Consider the following 19,968-nt stretch of genomic DNA (forward strand, 5'->3'; position numbering starts at 1 on the left):
GCTGGACTGTGTCCCTGCCAAGTGCATATGTTGAACCCCTATCCCCACTCCACCCCTCAGCATGTGACTGTTCCGAGATGAAGTCTTAAAGAGGTGATTATGTTAAAAGGAGGTCAGTGGAGCGGGCCCTAATCGAATGTGACAGGTGTCCTTATACAAAGAGGACAATTGGACACACATGGGTACCGAGAGAAGCTGTGAGGAAACACAGTGGAGGGAAAAGGCCAACAGCCAGCTGAGGAGGTCTCAGAAGAAACCGGCCCACCGACACCATGATCTTGGACTTCCAGCCACCAGAACTTCGAGGAGGTGATGATGATGGTGATAATGTTAAATTTTAAAAACGGTGGATCAGGCGCTCAAGAATCTGCCTGCAATGAAGGAGACCCAGGTTCGATCCCTGGGTCAGGAAGATGCCCTGGACAAGAGAATGTCTACCCATCCAGTATTCTTGCCTGGAGAATTCCATGGACAGAGGAGCCTGGTGGGCTTCAGTCCATGGGATCACAAAGAGTTGGACACAACCAAGCAACTAACACAAAGTCAGCCCTCAGCTGCGGGAAAGGTCCAGGACCACTGAAGATATCAAACTCCATGAATGGATAGTCAAGTTCCTTGTATAAAATGGCATAGTGCTTATATATAACCTAAGCATATCCACCAGGACTCTAAAGCCTCTCTACATTGCTTATACTACCTAATACAGTGTAACGCCATGTAAATAGCTGCCGGAACATGGGAAAGTCAAGTTTTGCTTGTATGATGCAGGTCTCTGGCTTTAGGAACTCTTTGAGTATGATTAGGGGTTCAGGGGAGAAGGGGGCAGTGATGGCAGAGGGAGCAGGAGCAGGTGGGGATTCCCCCTCCCCCACAGGTCAGTCTTCCCTCTCAGTCAGGCCCCCCAGACCAGGGAAGGGGGACAGGAGGCAGCATGGCTTCTCCAGGGCCCGGGGCAGGTGAGGGGCTAGGCCTCCCAGGGCCTAGGAAACTTCTGGGATTCTTTTTTTTTTTTTTTAATAATTTTAATCCACAATTGGTTGAATTCGAGGATATGGAGGGCCGATTGTTTACATATTATATATAGGTCGTAAAGTGCTATTCACTCGGTCGTGTCCAACTCTTTGCAACACCCTGGACTGTAACCCACCAGGCTCCTCTGTCCATGGAATTCTCCAGGCAAGAATACTGGAGTGGTTGCCATGCCCTTCTCCAGGGGATCTTCCTGACCCAGGGATTGAACCTGGGTCTCCCGCATTGCAGGCAGAATCTTTACCATCTGAGTCACTAGGGAAGCCCATATATATCCAAAATAAAAACCAGCTCTGTGGTATTTTGTTATGACATCCATTGCAAACTAATACAACTCCTGGAATTAAACAGGGGGAAACACGCTCTGGTGAATTCTAGTCCCAGAAGCACATGCTTTGACCAAAATTCAGCTCTGTGCACCAACACAGTTTTCCATAGCAGTTAACTCAGATAGTACTGAACCTCTAAAATAAGAGGTCCTAACTCAAATTTTATTCTTTCCACCCAGCCGTCACTTCCTGGCCTGCACCTTTGGGGTAGTTGGGGGCAGGAGGGTGCAGCCTGACACATGTTTACAAGAAAATGTGACTGAGTCATAAGGAACCCTCTGGACAGACTGGGTCTCTCTTTTCACAAAGACCTATATTTTTCAAAAAACTTTTAAAATACAGAAATAATCCTGAAAACCTATAGACTATTAAAAACTGAAATAATGTAGAAGTGTAACGCATGAAAATATATAATGTCTCTTCCTACAAACCCCAAACCCTGCTTGCCTCTCCTGTCTCCTTCTAGCACTTTTTCTATGCATTTTCTTGCATGTCTAGCAGATAGATGCACATACTGTTTAAGGGAGGTTGTTTTTACACAAATAGTATCATACTGGACTTATTATTCAGCAAGTCGCTTTTCTTATTAAAGAGTCATTTTGGAAATCTTTCCCTGCCAGTTTAGCTGTTTGGCTGCCCACCTTATCCACAGTATTTAGAACAGTGCCTGGCACAGCTGAATCTCAATGCATATTTGTCTAATGAATGAACAAATGAAAGACTGTATGGTGTTTATCCATATGCCAAATGATGGAAATTCAGGTGGTCTTTGATGTTTCCCCTACAAACGGTGCTCAACACACATTCACACACATCTGTCGTTCCACCCCGTCCTCTTCTCAGTATTACAGGTTCTCCATCTTCGGTCCCTAGCCTCCTATTGGAATCCTCTGCAACTCTCTCTTCTGGGTTCCCAGCATGGCCTCCTCTTGTCTCTCAGAGCCTCGCCCTTAATACAAGAACTTCAGCAGAACTCATGATGGGGCTGGCAGGTCACAGACATTTATCAACCAGCCTCCTGGACAGAAAATTTTTGTGAATAATTCTTCAAGAGATGGGAATACCAGACCAACTTACCTGCCCCCTGAGAAATCTATATGCAGGTCAAGAAGCAACAGTTAGAACTGGATATGGAACAACCGACTGGTTCCAAATCAGGAAAGGAGTATGTCAAGGCTGTCTATTGTCACCTGCTTATTTAACTTATGTGCAGAGTACATCATGAGAAATGCCGGCCTGGATGAAGCACAAGCTGGAATCAAGATTGCCAGGAGAAATATCAATAACCTCAGATACACAAATGACACCACCCTTATGGCAGAAAGTGAAGAGCTAAAGAGCCTCTTGATGAAAGTGAAAGAAGACAGTGAAAAAGTTGGCTTACAGCTCAACATTCAGAAAATGAAGATCATGGCATCTTGTCCCATTACTTCATGGCAAGTAGATGGGGAAACAATGGAAACAGTGTCAGACTTTATTTTCTCGGGCTCCAAAATCACTGCTGATGGTGACTGCAGCCATGAAATTAAAAGATGCTTGCTCCTTGGAAGAAAAGCTATGACCAAACTAGACGGCATATTAAAAAGCAGAAACATTACTTTGCCAGCAAAGCTAGTCAAAGCTATGGTTTTTCCAGTGGTCATGTATGAATGTGAGAGTTGGACTATAAAGAAAGCTGAGTGCTAAAGAATTGATGCTTTTGAACTGTGGTGTTGGAGAAGACTCTTGAGAGTCCCTTGGACTGCAAGGAGATCCAACCAGTCCATCCTAAAGGAATTTAACCCTGAATATGCATTGGAAGAACTGATGCTGAAGCTGAAACTCCAATACTATGGCTACCTGATGCAAAGAACTGACTCCTTGGAAAAGACCCTGATGCTGGGAAAGATTGAAGGCGGGAGGAGAAGGGGATGACAGAGGATGAGATGGTTGGATGGCATCACCGACTCAATGGACATGAGTTTGAGCAAGCTCTGGGAGTTGGTGATGGACAGGGGAGCCCAGCGTGCTGCAGTCCATGGGGTCACAAAGATTCAGACATGACTGAGGGACTGAACTGACTCCTGAATAGAGAGGCTCCTCTGTCGCAGCCACCACTTGTCGGTTGCTACCCGCCTGGCCTACTGATCACTGCCATACCGAAATTGCCCTCAAAGTCACCAGTGACCTCCTAACTGCCAAAGGCAGCAGCATCTTTCCACTCCTTGCCTTGGGCAGCCTCTCTGCTGCTTTTGGCTCTGTGGCCCACATCCTTACTAGGGATTTTAAATCCAAAAATTGTGGACCACCTCCTTCTTGATACTCTCTTCTCTCTCAGGTTACACAGCTTTGCCTAGGTCTCCTACTTCTTTCCAGTGCTTTGCTTAGCCTCTGGTCCCTTGGTCAATGTCAGGGTCCTGCCCAAGCCATCTTCCCTACCCCTCATGCCCTCCACCAGCCCCCTAGATCCATGAACCCACAACTGCACCTCCAGCTCAGACTTCTTGCTAAACACCAAGCACACACAGCTGTAAACCTGTGAGATAAATGCCCTGTGCGCTATTTGGTAAAACACTGTGGGAACTCGGAACATTTGCTGAGTCGGCTTCAGTGATTCTCAAATTGCGGTCCAGAGGGAACCCAAAACCCTCCCAGGGAGTGTATAAGGTAAAAGTATTTCCCTACTAAATGCTAAGTTGTAATTTGCTTTTTCTTCCACTCATCCTCTCACGAGTGTGCCATGAAGTATCCCAGAAGCTACATGTCATTGTGATATTGCCAACAGCTTGAACATGGAAGCAGATATGAGAAGCCAGCTGTCTTGTATTAAGCTGGATATTAAAGAGATTTGCAAAAATATAAATCAGTGCCAGTCTTCTTAAAATTTTTGGAGGTTTGGAAAATAGAGTTATTTCTCATAAAATACATTATTTATATTAATATGATTGGTTTACCCTGATTTTTTAAATAAATGATTATTTTTAAATTTCATAGTTTTAGTTTCTAATAAAGTGCATATCAACAGATAGATATAAACCACATAAACAAATTGGGGTGGTGGTGGTCCTTAGTAGTTTGTGAGAGTGGAAAGGAATTCTGAAACCAAAAACCCTCTTCTTAAATCCAGAGCTTTTCAATAGCTTTTTCCATGTAGACGGTTCCGTGTAGGGGGCCTACAGACATGTCATCCAGGGCCCCCAACAGAAGCCCTATGTCTTTCCTTCCCTCAGCATGGCCCCTATCACACCCACCTCCTGCCCACAAGCCCCACCCAAGCCTCCATGCCTACCTTCTGCATCCCACCACCAGTGCAGGTCACAGCTTCCTAGGGGCCCCTCCTCCATCCCATCTGGCCCAGCTCCCATTTGTAGCCAGCACTGAGTTTCTAGAACAAGTCTGAACATGTCACCCCCTGCTTAGAAACACCCTCTTACCCCGTGTTGACCTCAAGAAAGACATCAAGTTCCTGAGCAGATGGCTGAGCTGTCAGGATGCATTGCAGGCCCCCGTCTACCTCTTGCCCACAACTGCCCTCTGGTCCTTTCTCTCCAGCCACACTGAAGCTCTTTCTACTCCCCACTCCAGAATATTCCTATCATTGCGCTTTTGCGTATGATGTCCTGTCTATCCAGAGTGATCTTTTGGGTTTAAGATTCGACTTAAAAAAAAAAAGATTTGGCTCAAGTGGCTTGGGCCTCTCAGCTCCCAGATGTGTGCACACACCTCTGTAAGGCATATGGAGTTGTCAGGTATCTGCTTCTCAGACTGTGAACTGCCTTCCGACCTGTCTGTCTCAGAGTCACTAGCACTGAGCATGTGTGTTCTAGTCGCTCAGTTGTGTCTGACACTTTGCGACCCCCATGGCCTGCAGCCCTCCAGGCTCCTCTGTCTGTGGGGATTCTCCAGCCAAGAATACTGGGATGGGTTGCCATGCCCTCCTCCAGGGGATCTTTCCAACCCAGGGCTCAAACCCAGGCCTCCCGCATTGCAGGTGAAGTCTTTACTATCTGAGCCACCAGGGAAGCCGGCACCTGGCATAATGCCTCATATATGTGAAGAGTTTAGTAGCTTTTTCTTTAATAAATGCCCAAAGCTAAAATTATCTTCCCTCCTGGAATATTTTTTCTTGAGTTCCCATCTCACTGAATGGCATCCCCCAGAAATCCATAGAAGCAAGCATGAGGTCAGCTTTGACTCATCCCTCTCCCACACTTCAACATCCAATGAGTCATTAACTCTGCTTCCCTGACATTTTCCACAATCATGCTCTCCTTTACACTCACACCACCACTGTCCAAGGTCACTCATTCATCCATTCATTCATTCTTTCATTCATGTAACTAACACTTACTGATCACCTCCTAGGCACCAGGCAATATGCTGGGACCCAGTTCTATAAAGACAAAATAATCCACAGTCAGATTTCTCTACAATCTATTCAGGGAAACAGACAAAAAATGTAAACAAGTCATACAGCATGATGATAGGCACAATACTTTCTATCAGAAAAATGTGTTTTCAAAACTCAGGAGAGGAATGACTTATCTTCATCAGAGGAGAAAGGCGAGGCCAGAGGGGCCCGCACAGAGCTGGACGACTGAGGACAAGCTGGCCTCTCCTAGCCACAGACAGGCCACATCGTCATCTCCCCAGAGCTCCTGGGAGGGCCGCCTCACCACACTCCCACCCACAACTGCTCTAGTCAAGTTAGACTAGACTGATCAAGACTTCCACGTCCCCCCAAAATGTCCATGTCCCTCCATCCTGTGCAGAGTAGATGTCAAATCTCCTCAGCACGAGAAGCAAGACTGATCACACCCAGGACCAAGTTCCTCTCGGGTTTCCACGGCCCCGTACCTCTAGCCCAGCCTCAACTTTTCCCTGACCAGTGCCATTCTTTGCTTTCAGGGTGATTGTTTTCTCGGACCAGGGTCCAGCTTTGACCCAGTCTCCAAAGAGGAAGGTGACACTCACCCACCTGGTAGGCCAGCTCACACCAGGGACTGTGCGCTGTCCCTAAAAGACCCTAGTGTCTCAGACCTGGAGACCACATCCCGGGCTCTTCCCTCTGTGGAACCCCTGCCCCTTCTCCACTAGACCTAATCTCACTCTCACCTCCTCCACGAAGTCCTCCCAGACCTGATGGCTTCAGTTACTCCCACCCCACCCCTCCCCTGCTCTTTGTGCGTGCACTGTGGCTCTTATTTGGATTTGGAAGAAAGAGACAGGAAGCTTGAGAGAAGAGGGTGGGAGAAAGAAAAGAGGGAGGGAACTAAAGTGGAAGAAAGACAGTCCAGACAACGTGAACATCAACGTTTATATTCACGTTTTTCTTCATTGTTTCCACTCACTTTCTTGCAGAGGCTCTTACTTGAAACTTCCCATTATCCCTGCTGGGTCAACCAGGTGGATAAAAAAGTATTCCCTGCTCACAGATGAAGACAGTAAGGTTCAGAGTGGTACAGAGTGAGCCCTATACAGCTAGCAAATGGCAGAGACGACCATAAATAGATGCTCCAAATAATGGGTTGCTTTGAGCTGCAGTTCAAGATAGCAGCAATACCTTATCATCCCAGAAATGGAAACGTCAAAATATGACTGGGTCAGGCGACTTCTCTTGAGTCACCTATAACAGTTACAAGGAGAGTCCGAGTTTATTTTGTCACTTTGCGTTCTGGTAGAGCAGAAGCACGAACATTCTTGAAGTGAAAAACCTTTCTCCTGGGGAGTGGGAGAGGGGTCCCTGCCTCGGCAGCTCCCCACAGACCCCTCAAGCTTCAACAGAGCTCCTTTTCTGAGCGGAGTTTTGTAGGGTATGCGTGGGACGGGAGGGCTGTTTTCACATGAAATTAACTGAAAGAATTCACCTACCTCAGAGGCTTTTTCCCCCCCTTGAGACTCTAAAATAACTTCATTTCCTTTTAAAATTTCTAAATAAGGGAGAACACTAGGGTGGGGGGCTGCTCTCTGGAGCCCCGAGTCACAGCCCGCCCCCCACCCCCCCACCCCCAGCTGTGATGGTCTTGGAGCCGCAGGGCTGCTGGCAGCTACTTTTTCCATTCTATTTTTAAGACCTGAAAGTATGAACAATTTCATCTTGGTTTTCTTCCTCAATCTTGACTGGAAGTCACAAACAGCACAGATGGCTAGTAACACTTTGAAAACCTTCCCAAGTCTCCTGCACTCTGACAAGGGTCGGCGGGGCACACTGTCCGATGCCCAGTGTCAAGGCTGCGGAGGGCGGGCTCCGGAGCCGACGACCCAGCAGGAGAGAAAGGGAGAAAGGGGAGGGGGCACAGGGGACCCTCGCGAGTGGAACAAGGTGGGTCAGATCTGGGTTTTAGCATCAGTTAATCAGGAAGGAGGGCCTCTGGGCCAAACAGTCTGGCTGGAAGAGCCCCTAGGGGAGGAAAAAAACATGGCACACTGAAGAATGAGCAAGTAAGAGCAATAAGAACTGCAGAGAGTCAGCAGCTCACAGCGACACCGTGTTTTCTGGTTACAAGGTGCCTCCTTGTGTGTCCTCTTTGGGAAATCCCAAAGTCCCTGCGACATGGAAAGAGTTACTCAGGTTGCAGGTGACAAGACTGAGGTTTGCCTGACTTACCCAGGATCTCACAGCTGGATGGGAGACTCCCAAGGGTGGCAGCTCCTGCCAGAGGGTGCTGCCCAGGGCCACTCGGGGGCCACAAAGCAGGGCCAGCCCTCCTTCAACACTGGACCCTGACCTCCAAGTCCGTTCCCAGGTCGCCTTGGCCAGTTGCAGAGAAATCTCCCGCACACGCCCACCGGAAGTCACCCACCGTGGTGAGGGGACGGTTCTAGACAGAGTCCCTGCAGAAGTCTTCTGGTTCAGCTTAGATCTAGAAGCCCTCAGGGGAGTTGTCAGAGTTTGAGGAAGTCACAGAGAGGCAAAAACTTCAGCCCATGAGATTTGTGGTTTGGGCCTGACTTTTTTTTTTCCCCCCTTAACAGAATTATAATTTTTAAAAATTGTGGCAAAAGAGTCATAGCATAAAATTCACCATTTTACTGATTCTTATGAGTGCACTTCAGCAGCAGTAAGCAACCATCATCACCCTCCATAGTCAGAGCGTCTTCAGCTCCCCAGATGGAAACTCTGTCCCCATTAAACACTAACTCCCCATCCCCCTGCCTCAACTCTTGGTAACCACAGTTCTACTTTGCGTCTTTACGAATTTGATGATCCTCACTGCTTCATGCAAGTGAAATCACACAGTATTCGTCCTTCTGGGTCTGGCTTGTCTCACTTGTCATAGTGTCTTCAAGGTTCATCCTGGTCCTATAAACCACACCGTGTATCCTTCCATTCGTCCAGGGACACTTGGATTGCTGCTGCTTGAGGGCTGTTGTGAGTAATGTTGCTCTGAGCCTGAGGGGACTGGGCTGGCCTTTTGTTTTCTCCCGCCCTTGTGTGCTGCTGTAGGTTGTTTCAGGTGTACACACAAGTATTTACAGCCCTGATCGATACCCCAGGGCAACTCTGAAGCAAGGTGTAAAACAAAACCCTCTGCTCAATGCCCTCCCAAACTATTCACCTGCCCGGTGTTGGCACTCCTGGCTTGGCAACATGTGGCCCTGAGGTCGCCTCTTGGAGTTCATGGCCAAGCATTCTAGAATGGCCCCAGGGCATAAGCCAAGATTATATTCAGTGCCATCAGGTGAAGACTTATTCCAACATCCTCGTAGGCCTTCTTGAAGCCCACAGGGCCATCCTCTAGAAGACATGGCATTTGGGGCCCTGCCAAATGTTCCTGATCTGCCAGGAAACTAGGCACCCACCAGTCACCATCTCGTCTACAAGATGCTCTCAAAAGCATGGAGACAGGTTTCAGATGTGCTCCAGAGTTCTGTGTATGCGTGCTAAGTTGCCTCAGTCATGTCCGACTCTTTGAGATCCTAGTCCTTCTGATTTCATAAAATTAAAACATCTTTAAAGCAGGAGCTTTTGCTTAAACCTAAGAGTTTCTTCTGATTAATCTTTCTCCAATAAAAGCCCCTTGACATTAAATGCAAATTTGCTAGATAGAGCAAGATTTCACCCAAAGGAAATTAAAGATGCTTACCTATTCTGCCCCCCCCGCCCACACACACACCAAACCCTCAGAGTAACTAAGGGAGATGAGATTGTTGCTAGGATGCTTCCCATCCAAGAATACATGCCCTGCATCCTGGCCCCCGCTTCCCCAAGTGTGCTGTCTCTGTCCTCCCACCCCCACCGCAAGTCTGAGAGCACTCTGTCACACTGACCCATGCCAGGGGACATACACTCACCAGCAGGGCGTGTCGAGGGCCCTCGCGGTGGACACCCCGCTCCCCTCAGCTGTCCTCCCAGCTGTCCAGGTGTCCCCGAGGCCCGGAGAGTCACTTCAGGCCGAAGTTCTACTTCCTTTCACCATTCACATTCAAAGCTGCAAAGGTAGTTTTGCTTTGCCTTTTTTTTTTCTTTTAAAAGAGAGGAAGAAAGCAATCAGATGAGGGAGGGAAGATGAAGCCTGCACCTCAGCATGAGTCACTGAATCAAAGTTCAACAACCACATGCAAAACACACTCCGTGAGGGCAGGGCTGGGGCAGATGAAAGTATGAGCTCTCCGCCTCCCCCCACCCCCGCCCTCGTCAGTGGACACGGTGGACGCGGCAGCTCCAAGTTCCCACTTGGGCCGGCAGCTGAGAAGAGCATCTGATCCTAGATGCTTCTTAGGAGGGTGGGGGCTCACAACTTTATACACAAAATTGCAAGTTACACAGAGCCAAGGCGGGGGCGGGACAGGGACAGAACCTGAGTGCATGGGCGTGTGGGCATTTCCCTGCCATCACAGGGGTCCCAGGCAGGCCACAAAGTCCTTCTTGCTGGAGCAGCAGGGCACTGGCCTCTGTCAGGAGATTATACGGCCCTGGGCTTCCCTCTCTGTGGCTTCACATGGGGTGGGCGGTTTCTTCTCTCACGATGGCCAGAGGAGACTGACCCAGCATTCTGCGACCCCAGCATCCTGAAGCCCAGTTTGCTGCAGCCTCAGAAGGTACAGGCAACAGACCCCAAGCTCTGTGATTATTTCCAGCATTGGGGGATGCTCATCAGAGGAAAGAACACAAGCAAACCCCACAGCAACCCACCTGCACAGCAAATACCAATGTCCCTAATGTGACCAGTCCAGAAATATACAGTGATCCAGTTAGTCAAGCTGAGTTTAGAGCCTGGGAGTCAGTGCTGAGGAAATAAGAAAGCCACAAGTTATCAGACTTTTGATGCTCTGCTTTCTTTATTTCCCATCTGTGCCACACAGAAGATGAGAGGCAGTCTGCAATATTAAGACACGTATAGAATGGATGTGAGAGTTGGACTGTGAAGAAAGCTGAGTGCCAAAGAATTGCTGCTTTTGAACCGTGGTGTTGGAGAAGACTCGAGAGTCCCTTGGACTGCAAGGAGATCCAACCAGTCCATTCTGAAGATCAGTCCTGGGTGTTCTTTGGAAGGAATGATGCTAAAGCTGAAACTCCAGTACTTTGGCCACCTCATGCGAAGAGTTGACTCATTGGAAAAGACCCTGATGCTGGGAGGGATTGAGGGCAGGAGGAGAAGGGGACGACCGAGGATGAGATGGCTGGATGGCATCACCGACTTGATGGAAGTGAGTTTGAGTGAACTGTGGGAGTTGGTGATGGACAGGGAGTCCTGGGTGCTGCAATTCATGGGGTCGTAAAGAGTCGGACACGACTGAGCGACTGAACTGAACTGAGTAGAATGGAGAAGTACAGTGGGGAGGGGGTGAGGGATAAATTAGGAGTTTGGGATTAACATAAACACACTACTATGTTTCAAATAGACAGCTGGTGGAAATTTGCTGTATGACTCAGGGAGCTCAAACCCAGGCTCTGTGACAACCTAGAGGGGTGGGATGGGGTGGGAGGTGGGAGGGAGTTTCAGGAGGGAGGGGATATAAGTATACTTATGGCTGATTTGTGTTGTTGTATGGCAAAAACCAACACAATATTGTAGAGCAATTGTCCTTCAATTAAAAATAAATAAATTGAGATGTTTAAAAAATAAAATAGATAACTAAAAAAGATCTACTGTATAGCACAGTATACAAAATACACAATATTTTGTAATAACTTATGAAAGAAAATAATCTGAAAAAAAAATTTGTGTGTGGGTGTAACTAAATTACTTTGCTAAACAACTGAAACTAATACAACATTGTGAATCAGCTATACTCCAATTCTTTTTAAATGATGAAAAGTCATACAATTTTTAAAAAGTTTTTAATAATTAAAAAACAAAAACTATAGTCAGAAACCAGTCAAAGAAAAAAAGAACATTATACTAGAACCTAGGTTAAAATAGTCACTTCACTTGAGCACTGATCCTAGCTTTGAAATTTGGGACACAATGGATTTTCTAAAAACAGCTACCATTTGTTCACCCCTCCAGTACATTTGGGGGCTTCCCTGGTGGCTCAGATGATAAAGCGTCTGTCTGCAATGCAGGAGACCTGGGTTCAGTCCCTGGGTTGGGAAGATCCCCTGGAGAAGGAAATGGCAGCCCACTCCAGTACTCTTGCCTGGAAAATCCCATGGACAGCAGAGCCTGGTAGGCTACTGTCCATGGGGTCGCAAAGAGTCAGACACGACTAAAGGATTTCACTTTCACTTCCAGTATATTTGCTAAGTTTCCATCAGTTTCCTAATCCGCACAACAACTCTACAGCACAGGAAATATTCTTCCCAGTTTTGAGATGAGGTCGTCAGTATTGAAGGGCTTCCCAGGTGGTGCTAGTGGTAAAGAAGCCACCTGCCAATACAGGAGACACAAGCAACATGGGTTCAACCCCTGGATTGGGAAGTTCCCCTGGAGGAGAAAATGGCAACCCACTCCAGTATTCTTGTCTGGAGAATTCCATAGACAGAAGAGCCTGGGTGGGCTATAGTTCTTGGGGTTGCAGATAATCAGACCCGACTGAGCACACACACACACACACACACACACACACAGAGCAGTGTTGAGAAAGGGTAGCTAAACTGCCCAAATTCACTCAGTAAGTGGTTTGAGTCAAGAGTCAAACCCAGGGCCATCAGGCTCCAAAATACACCCTTTATCTGGCAGTGTGTAGCCTCTCAGCTCTCAAACACCTAGTAAAGCATGCTCGGTTTTCAAGAGAAATAAAGATTTTCCTGGTAGGAAATTTTAGGAGAAATCTAAGTCCTTATGTTGAGTGATGTATCAGATAATATTTTCAGCTCAAGTCCTGTAGAAGATGCGTGCATGTATGCTAAGTCCCTTCAGTTGTATTAGATTCTTTGCTGCCCCCATGAGCTGTCACCCACCAGGCTCCTCTGTCCATGAGATTCTTCAGGCAAGAGTACTGGAGTGGGTTGCTATGCTCTCCTCCAGGGGATCTCCCTGACCTAGGGATTGAACCCACGTCTCTAACGTCTCCTGCATTGGCAGGCGGGTTCTTTACCACTAGCCCCACCTGGGACATCGTAGTAGATGCTGGGGCATCAAGTGCCCATTCTTCACTGGAAGCCTCTGTCCAAGCGGTGGTGGTGTACCTCAGTGCAGGGAAGGGTTTCTGTGTGGAAATGACCTGATGTTGTCCAGGAGCCTTGTTCTCTGACTGTCTGGCCGAATAAAGCCACAGAACTCAGAGCTAATCACTGCCAAGGGGTTCCTTGGACTTTCTTGCCCAAATACTGGATTCTGAGGTGCAATATTTCTATGCACAGGATAGCAACCAGTCAAGGAAGGAATTCTCTGCAGAGGTTGCCAGGTGCCACCATGCTGCGCACTTAACAAAAGATGAACCTGAGTAATGAAATTTCTGAATCCTGATCTGTATCAGTCCAGGGTGATGGATGCCTCTGCACAGGTCAGGCAACACAGTGGCCAGCAGCAAAAGCAAAAAAGATGTTAGAACCTGCTCAACTATGAGGCAAGTCAGCATTTTTTTGGCAGAGACCCCAGAACTCTGTGTCTGAAATCTCAAGAGACATTATGTAGACCTGAAAAACAGCTACTCTGTGGTCTTCATAAGAAAAGAACCACCATCTGGTGTCTTTATGGTAGCTGATTTAGAGAAAACTCATCTTGGTTTCTCCACAACTGAAATGACTTAGCTGCTATGACTTTCAGAAGTTGAAAGAGTTGAACCACTGTTTAGCCAGCCTGTGTGCGTGCATGTTCAGTCATGTCCAGCTCTTTGTGGCACCATGGATTGTGGCCTGCCAGGCTCCTCTATCCATGGTATTTCCCAGGCCAGAATGCTGGAGTGGGTTGCCATTTCCTCCTCCAGGGGATCTTCCAGGCCCAGGGATTGAACCCACAGTTTAGCCTATTTCTCCCTAATTGTAACCTGCCAGAGGTTACAGAGGTTACTCAACATGCCAGCAAATTTGGAAAATTCAGCAGTGGCCACATAACTGGAAAAGGTCAGTTTTCATTCCAATCCCAAAGAAAGGCAATGCCAAAGAATGCTCAAACTACTGCACAATTGTACTGATCTCACACGCTAGCAAAGTAATGCTCAAAATTCTCCAAGCCAGGCTTCAACAACAAGTGAACTGTGAACTTCCAGATGTGTAAGCTGGGTTTAGAAAAGGCAGAGAAACCAGAGATCAAACTGCCAACATCCACTGGATCATCGGAAAAGCAAGAGAGTTCCAGAAAAACATCTATTTCTGCTTCGTTGGCTACCCTAAAATCTTTCACTGTGTGGATCACAATAAACTGTGGAAAATTCTGAAAGAGATGGGAATACCAGACCACCTGACTTGCCTCTTGAGAAACTAATATGCAGGTCAGGAAACAACAGTTAGAACTGGACATGGAACAACAGACTGGTTCCAAATAGGAAAAAGGAGTACATCGAGGCGTATATTGTCACCCTGCTTATTTAACTTCTATGCAGAGTACATCATGAGAAACGTTGGGCTGGAGGAAGCACAGGCTGGAATCAAGATTGCCGAGAAAATTATCAATCACCTCAGATATGCAGATGACACCACCCTAATGGCAGAAAGCAAAGAACTAAAGAGACTTGAGGAAAGTGAAAGAGGAGAGTGAAAAAGTTGGCTTAAAGTTCAACATTCAGAAAACTAAGATCATGACATCTGGTCCCATCACTTCATGGCAAATAGATGGGGAAACAATGGAAACAGTGACAGACTTTATTTTCTTGGGCTCCAAAATGACTGCTGATGGTGACTGCAGCCATGAAATTAAAAGATGCTTACTCCTTGGAAGAAAAGTTATGACCAACCTAGGCAGCATATTAAAAAGCAGAGACATTACTTTGCCAACAAAGGTCCATCTAGTCAAAGCTGTTGTTTTTCCAGTAATCATATATGGATGTGAGAGTTGGGCTATAAAGAAAGCTGAGTGCTAAAGAATTGATGCTTTTGAACTGTGGAGTTGGAGAAGACTCTTGAGAGTTCCTTGGACTGCAAGGAGATCCAACCAGTCCATCCTAAAGGAAATCAGTCCTGAATATTCGTTGGAAGGACTGATGTTGAAGCTGAAACTCCAATAGTTTGGCCACCTGATGTGAAGAGCTGACTCACTGGAAAAGACCCTGATGCTGGGAAAGATTGAAGTCAGGAGGAGAAGGGGATGACAGAGGATGAGATGATTGGATGGCATCACTGACTCAATTGACATGAGTTTGAGTAAACTCTGGGAGTTGGTGATGGACAGGGAGGCCTGGTGTGCTGGAGTTCATGGGGTCACAAAGAGTCAAACACGACTGAGCAACTAAACTGAACTGAGAGGTTATAGTTTTAGTTACTGCATCATTGACCCCAAACTAGACTCTGCCCAGGAGACACTGAAAAAAGAACAGCAGCTTCCCACTTGCAGCAGTAACTTGGGCCCTTGTTTACATGTCTCCAGAAGCTATTAGGGGACTTCTCTGGCGGTTCAGTGGTTAAGACTCCGTGCTTCCAGTGGAGGGGCCGTAGGTTCCACCTTAGGTTGGGGAACTAAGATCCCACATGCTGGGTGGCTAAAAAGGAAAAAAAAAAAAAAAGCTATTAGAGAACAGTGGGACCACGAGCGTTGCACACTTCCCTCTTCTGCTATGCTGAAGATGGGCATGGAGTCTGCCCCGAGGCTATTTTTCCTCCACTCTGGCCCTTTGTGGTGAGAGACAGAGGTCTGTGCTTTCAGGAAGCAGCCTGGAGGTGCTGAGACAGTGGCTCTTAAATGTGGAGTATGGACCCTTTGCAGGGAGGACATAGGAACACGTGGGCAGATGGAGTGGGCTGTTTCAGTGGTTCACGGACCCAGGGCAGAATCCTTGGCTTGGGTGCTCCCTTGTATGAACAGCATCAGTGAACACCAAGAACAGTCTGGACTGTATGATCTGTTTTCTCAGTGAACTAAAACAGTGTAGGTATTTGTCACTCTGGTAGTTGTCACCAGCTTCCTCCCATCGACTCCTCCACTGGCAGTGTGTGGGAGTTCTTTTTTCTCTGTCACCCCATGAAATTTTGAGCCTGTGATTCCTTTTGCTTTTTACCAGCCCGATGTGTGAGACATGGTAAGTCATTTCTCATGGTTGTTTTAACTTTTATTACCCTGATTACAGCGGTAAATAATCCACCAACAATGCAGGAGACACAGGAGACATGGGTTCTGTCCCTGGGTTGGGAAGGTCCCCTGGAAAAGGAAATGGCAACCCACTCCAGTACTCCTGCCTGGGAAATCCCATGGATGGAGGAGCCTGGGAGGCTATGGTCTAAATGGTCACAAAGAATTGGACATGACTGAGCTCCTTCCGGAGCAGTAAATTAGAGGATTTTTTCACATGCTTACGGAGCATCCAGTTTTCTTCTTTTTTTCCTCTATTGACCATGCGCCTACCATGTAGTCTTTTTCTTATTAGTTGGTATTGATCTTCAGGTATCCTTCATACCAATCCTTTCTCTTTCGGTAACTTTCAGCTCCCAGTCAAATGCTTGTCTTTTTAGCTTTGTTTATGATGTTTTGAGACCTGTGGATGTCTTTCCTTTCATGGAGTCAAAACTTGTTTTTTCCTTTTTCACTTGTGATTTTTGAATCTTGTTTAAGAAGTCCTCCCTTATCCTGAGACTGTAAAGATATTTTCCTATATTATCTCTAAAGTTTGTAAGTTTCCCTTTTTTGTGATCAGAAATTTTATGATGATGTGGAATTTTTTATAAATGGGATGAGAAAAGATCTAAGCTTATCAGGATAGCCAGTGTGGTGTCATGAACTTGAAGTCAGACTGCCCTGCCAATTATTAGCCATGTAACCTGGAGCAAATTATTTAGCCTCCCTGTGCCTCCATTTCCTCATATGTAAAATAGGGGAAAGAACCATACCCACCCAGGGCTTCCCTGGTGGTCTAGTGGTTAAAACTCTACACTGCCAATGCAGGGGGTGCAGGTTTGTTGGTAAGGGATCTAGGACTCCATGTGCCATGCAGTGCAGCCAAAAGATAGAGAAAAATGGAAACAAACAGTAATCATAAAGAAAACGGTTAGGGCATTCCCTGGTGACCCAGTGGCTAGGACTTTGTCCTTTCACAGCAGTGGCCTGGGTTCAATCCCAGGTCGGGGAACTGAGAGCCCATTAGTCACGTGGCCTAGCCAAAAAAATAAATAAAAATAAAATGGTCAATAATAAATAATGCTTTAAAAATAATTGATTACAACTATCTCATCAGGATATCCTGAGAATTTAATTAATGCACATAGAGTACTTAGAATACTGCTCGGCATCGAGTAAGTCCTTAATAGTTAGCTGTTATTATTACGAGCACTAACTTTTATGAAGATAGGATAACTAGAACTTATAATGGAAAGTTTAGGACCCAGGGAACACCACAAAACTGCCAGGACTACAGAGACAAGCAGAACAACATTCTGGACCTTCAGCAGCCACGTGTACACCCACAAACCCACACAGAAGCAAGTGGGAAAGGCGCTCTCATTGTTTTTTTGCTTAAGCAATAATCTAACCAGTTATTATTGGCTTTGCACAACAATCTATCTTAAAGCAGTTGTGTGTTTAAAACGATTTTTGTTTATTAAAATCTACCTTCTCTGAGTTCCACCTGAGATGTTACCACAAACAACTGCAGGGATCAAGGCAATAAGAACATTGCTAAATTCATTTCAATTTCATTTCACACTGCCCACCAGACTGAGAACATAAACACCAACTAAATAAAGTTTCTGCCCCTTAGTGACATGAGTTTCAACAAAGAGGGCCAGTCACTGTAAACATTAGTGTGAGGCAGACCTGCGTGCGTGCATGCTCAGTCATTTCAGTCACGTCTGACTCTTTGCCACTCCATGGACGATAGCCTGCCAGGCTCCTCTGAATCTCCATGGAGATTCTCCAGGGAAGAATACTGGAGTGGGTTGCCAGGCCCTCCTCCAGGGGATCTTCCTGACCCAGGGTTAGAACCCATGCATCCTATGGCTCCTGCACTGCAGGTGGATTCTTTACCACAGAGCCACCAGGGAAGCCCAAAGCAGACCTAGATGAAAGCAACCTCACTACCACTGATGTTTCAGGCTGGAGAGTTCTTTGCTGTGAAGGCTGCCCTGTGCAGTGTAGGATGGCAGCCAGCCTCTACCCACTCCATACCAGTGGCACAATCCTCCATGTGGTGACAACTAAAAATGTGCCCAGACATTGCAAAGTGGCTCCTGGGGGTAAAATCTCCCCTGATTCAGAAGTGCTGGATCAGAGGTCCCATCAAAGGGGAAGTGCTGACTGCATGAGGGGCAGAGGAGGCCTTGTGGAGGAAAGGGTGGCTTGGCAGACTTTGAAGGAGAATCTGAAGTGTCCTTGGAGAAGGCTGGGTTCTTCGGAACGTTTTAGATGGAGGGAAACCCAGGCAGAGGCTCAGAGGGATAAGAAGCATGACTGACACTGTGGCTGAGGTTCACAGAACAACTCAACTCGGGAGGAACTGAGCAAGCTTTGTTTGTTTGTTTAGAAAGCATTTTCATTTTTAAAAAATAACAATTAATTGAATCATTAATATGTTTTTCACACATGGGTAGTTTTGTTGTGATTTCCTCTTCTGGGTCCTCATGAAGTCACCAGGTTGGGAAAACTGAGTCTCAGAGTGCTCAAGGTTATCAAAAGAGGGGCCTGGCCTTTAAAAGGTCGTCTAGCCTTTGAAGCACCTCAGACCTGCTTGCCAACCAACAGTAAGAAAAGTAACAATTTTCCAGGGTGCTGTCTGACGGACTATTCTTTTTCCAACCTCTGTTACCGAATACACTGTCCTGTTGTTTAGTATCTGAGTCGCTGACTGAGGGCTGGAGACTGTCTCTACTTAGATTGTGAGACTATGTCTATGTAATTAAAATAAGTTGGCATTTTGAAAAGTTCCCTAATCGGCCGCAACCACAGTTTCAGTTGAAGTTGACTTTGGAGAACCCGCTTTTTCTGGAGTCCATAGTTCTCTCACAAAAAGCCTTGAAGGAATTACGAGATGGTCTCACACACTAGTCATTGTGAGGAAGAGAGACCATGAACCAACAGGTGTGAAGTTAATGGGAAACAGGCAGAGAAACCCAGGTTAATGGCACAGAAGGGTGATGATAGCTGTGTTAAGATCAGGTATTCTCCATGGCTAATGACAGCAAATTATAAGTGGTCACCTTTGAACACTTGCAACACACTCTACATCTAGAAACTTGCTCTCTAGGGCTCAGCTCTGTATCCTTGCAGCAGCATCTTTGCTGGCCTCTGGCCTAAGTGCTGCAGCAGCTTTTCTTGAATGTGGTAAATACCTCACCCCTTGCAGTGTGTTGAAATGATATATTCCAAAAAGATAATGTCCAAATGTCCTAACCTCCAATATCTGTGAATGTGATTTTATTTGGACATAGAGTCTCTGCAGATATAATCAAGCTGATTTGCTCTCAGACTGGATGAGGGTGGCCATGGCATCCCGTGACTAGTGTCTTTATAAGAGAAAAGGTTTGGATCGAGAGACCCAGAAGAGCCACAAGGAAGAAGGCCAGGTGAAGAGAAGCAGAGATAGGCGTGATGCAGCTGTGAGTCAGGTCCACACCTGAAGCTAGGAGCAGAGGCGCCAAGATTCTTCCCTACAGCCTTCAGAGGGAACACAGCCCTGCTGATCCTTTGCCTCTGGACTTCAGGCCTCCAGATCTGTAAGAATCAACGCATGTTGTTTTGGTGTTTTGTTTTGTTTTAATTTTTGTAATTATTTATTTTAACTGAAAGAAGTATGACTTGTTTTAAGCCATCCAGCTGGTGATACCATGTGATGGCAGCCCTAGGAAATGAGTAACCCCCGCACCGCCTTCCCTGAGAGCCTTCAGCCGAGGTCACCATGGACTCCACTAAGCTCACTGCTCCTATGCAGCGGGAGGATAAGAAGGGGCCAGAGCGAGGCCCTGGGCACAGCGGCTGGCAGCTGGTCAAGGAGCGGCTGAGTGCATGTTCTTCTGCCTGCCCTGCTCCTGCACACGCCCCGGGGTGTGCCGTGAGAAGACAGCTGAGAGGAGCCCGAAGATCAAGCAGGGAAGCCCGTGACATCCTTTCCCATAAGCATATGCTCGGGGGGAAAGGCCACGAGTGTGTGTCTTTGGTTTATTTTC

The sequence above is a fragment of the Capricornis sumatraensis genome, chromosome 13 (genome assembly GCF_032405125.1).
Source record: "Capricornis sumatraensis isolate serow.1 chromosome 13, serow.2, whole genome shotgun sequence".
Lineage (NCBI taxonomy): Eukaryota > Metazoa > Chordata > Mammalia > Artiodactyla > Bovidae > Capricornis > Capricornis sumatraensis.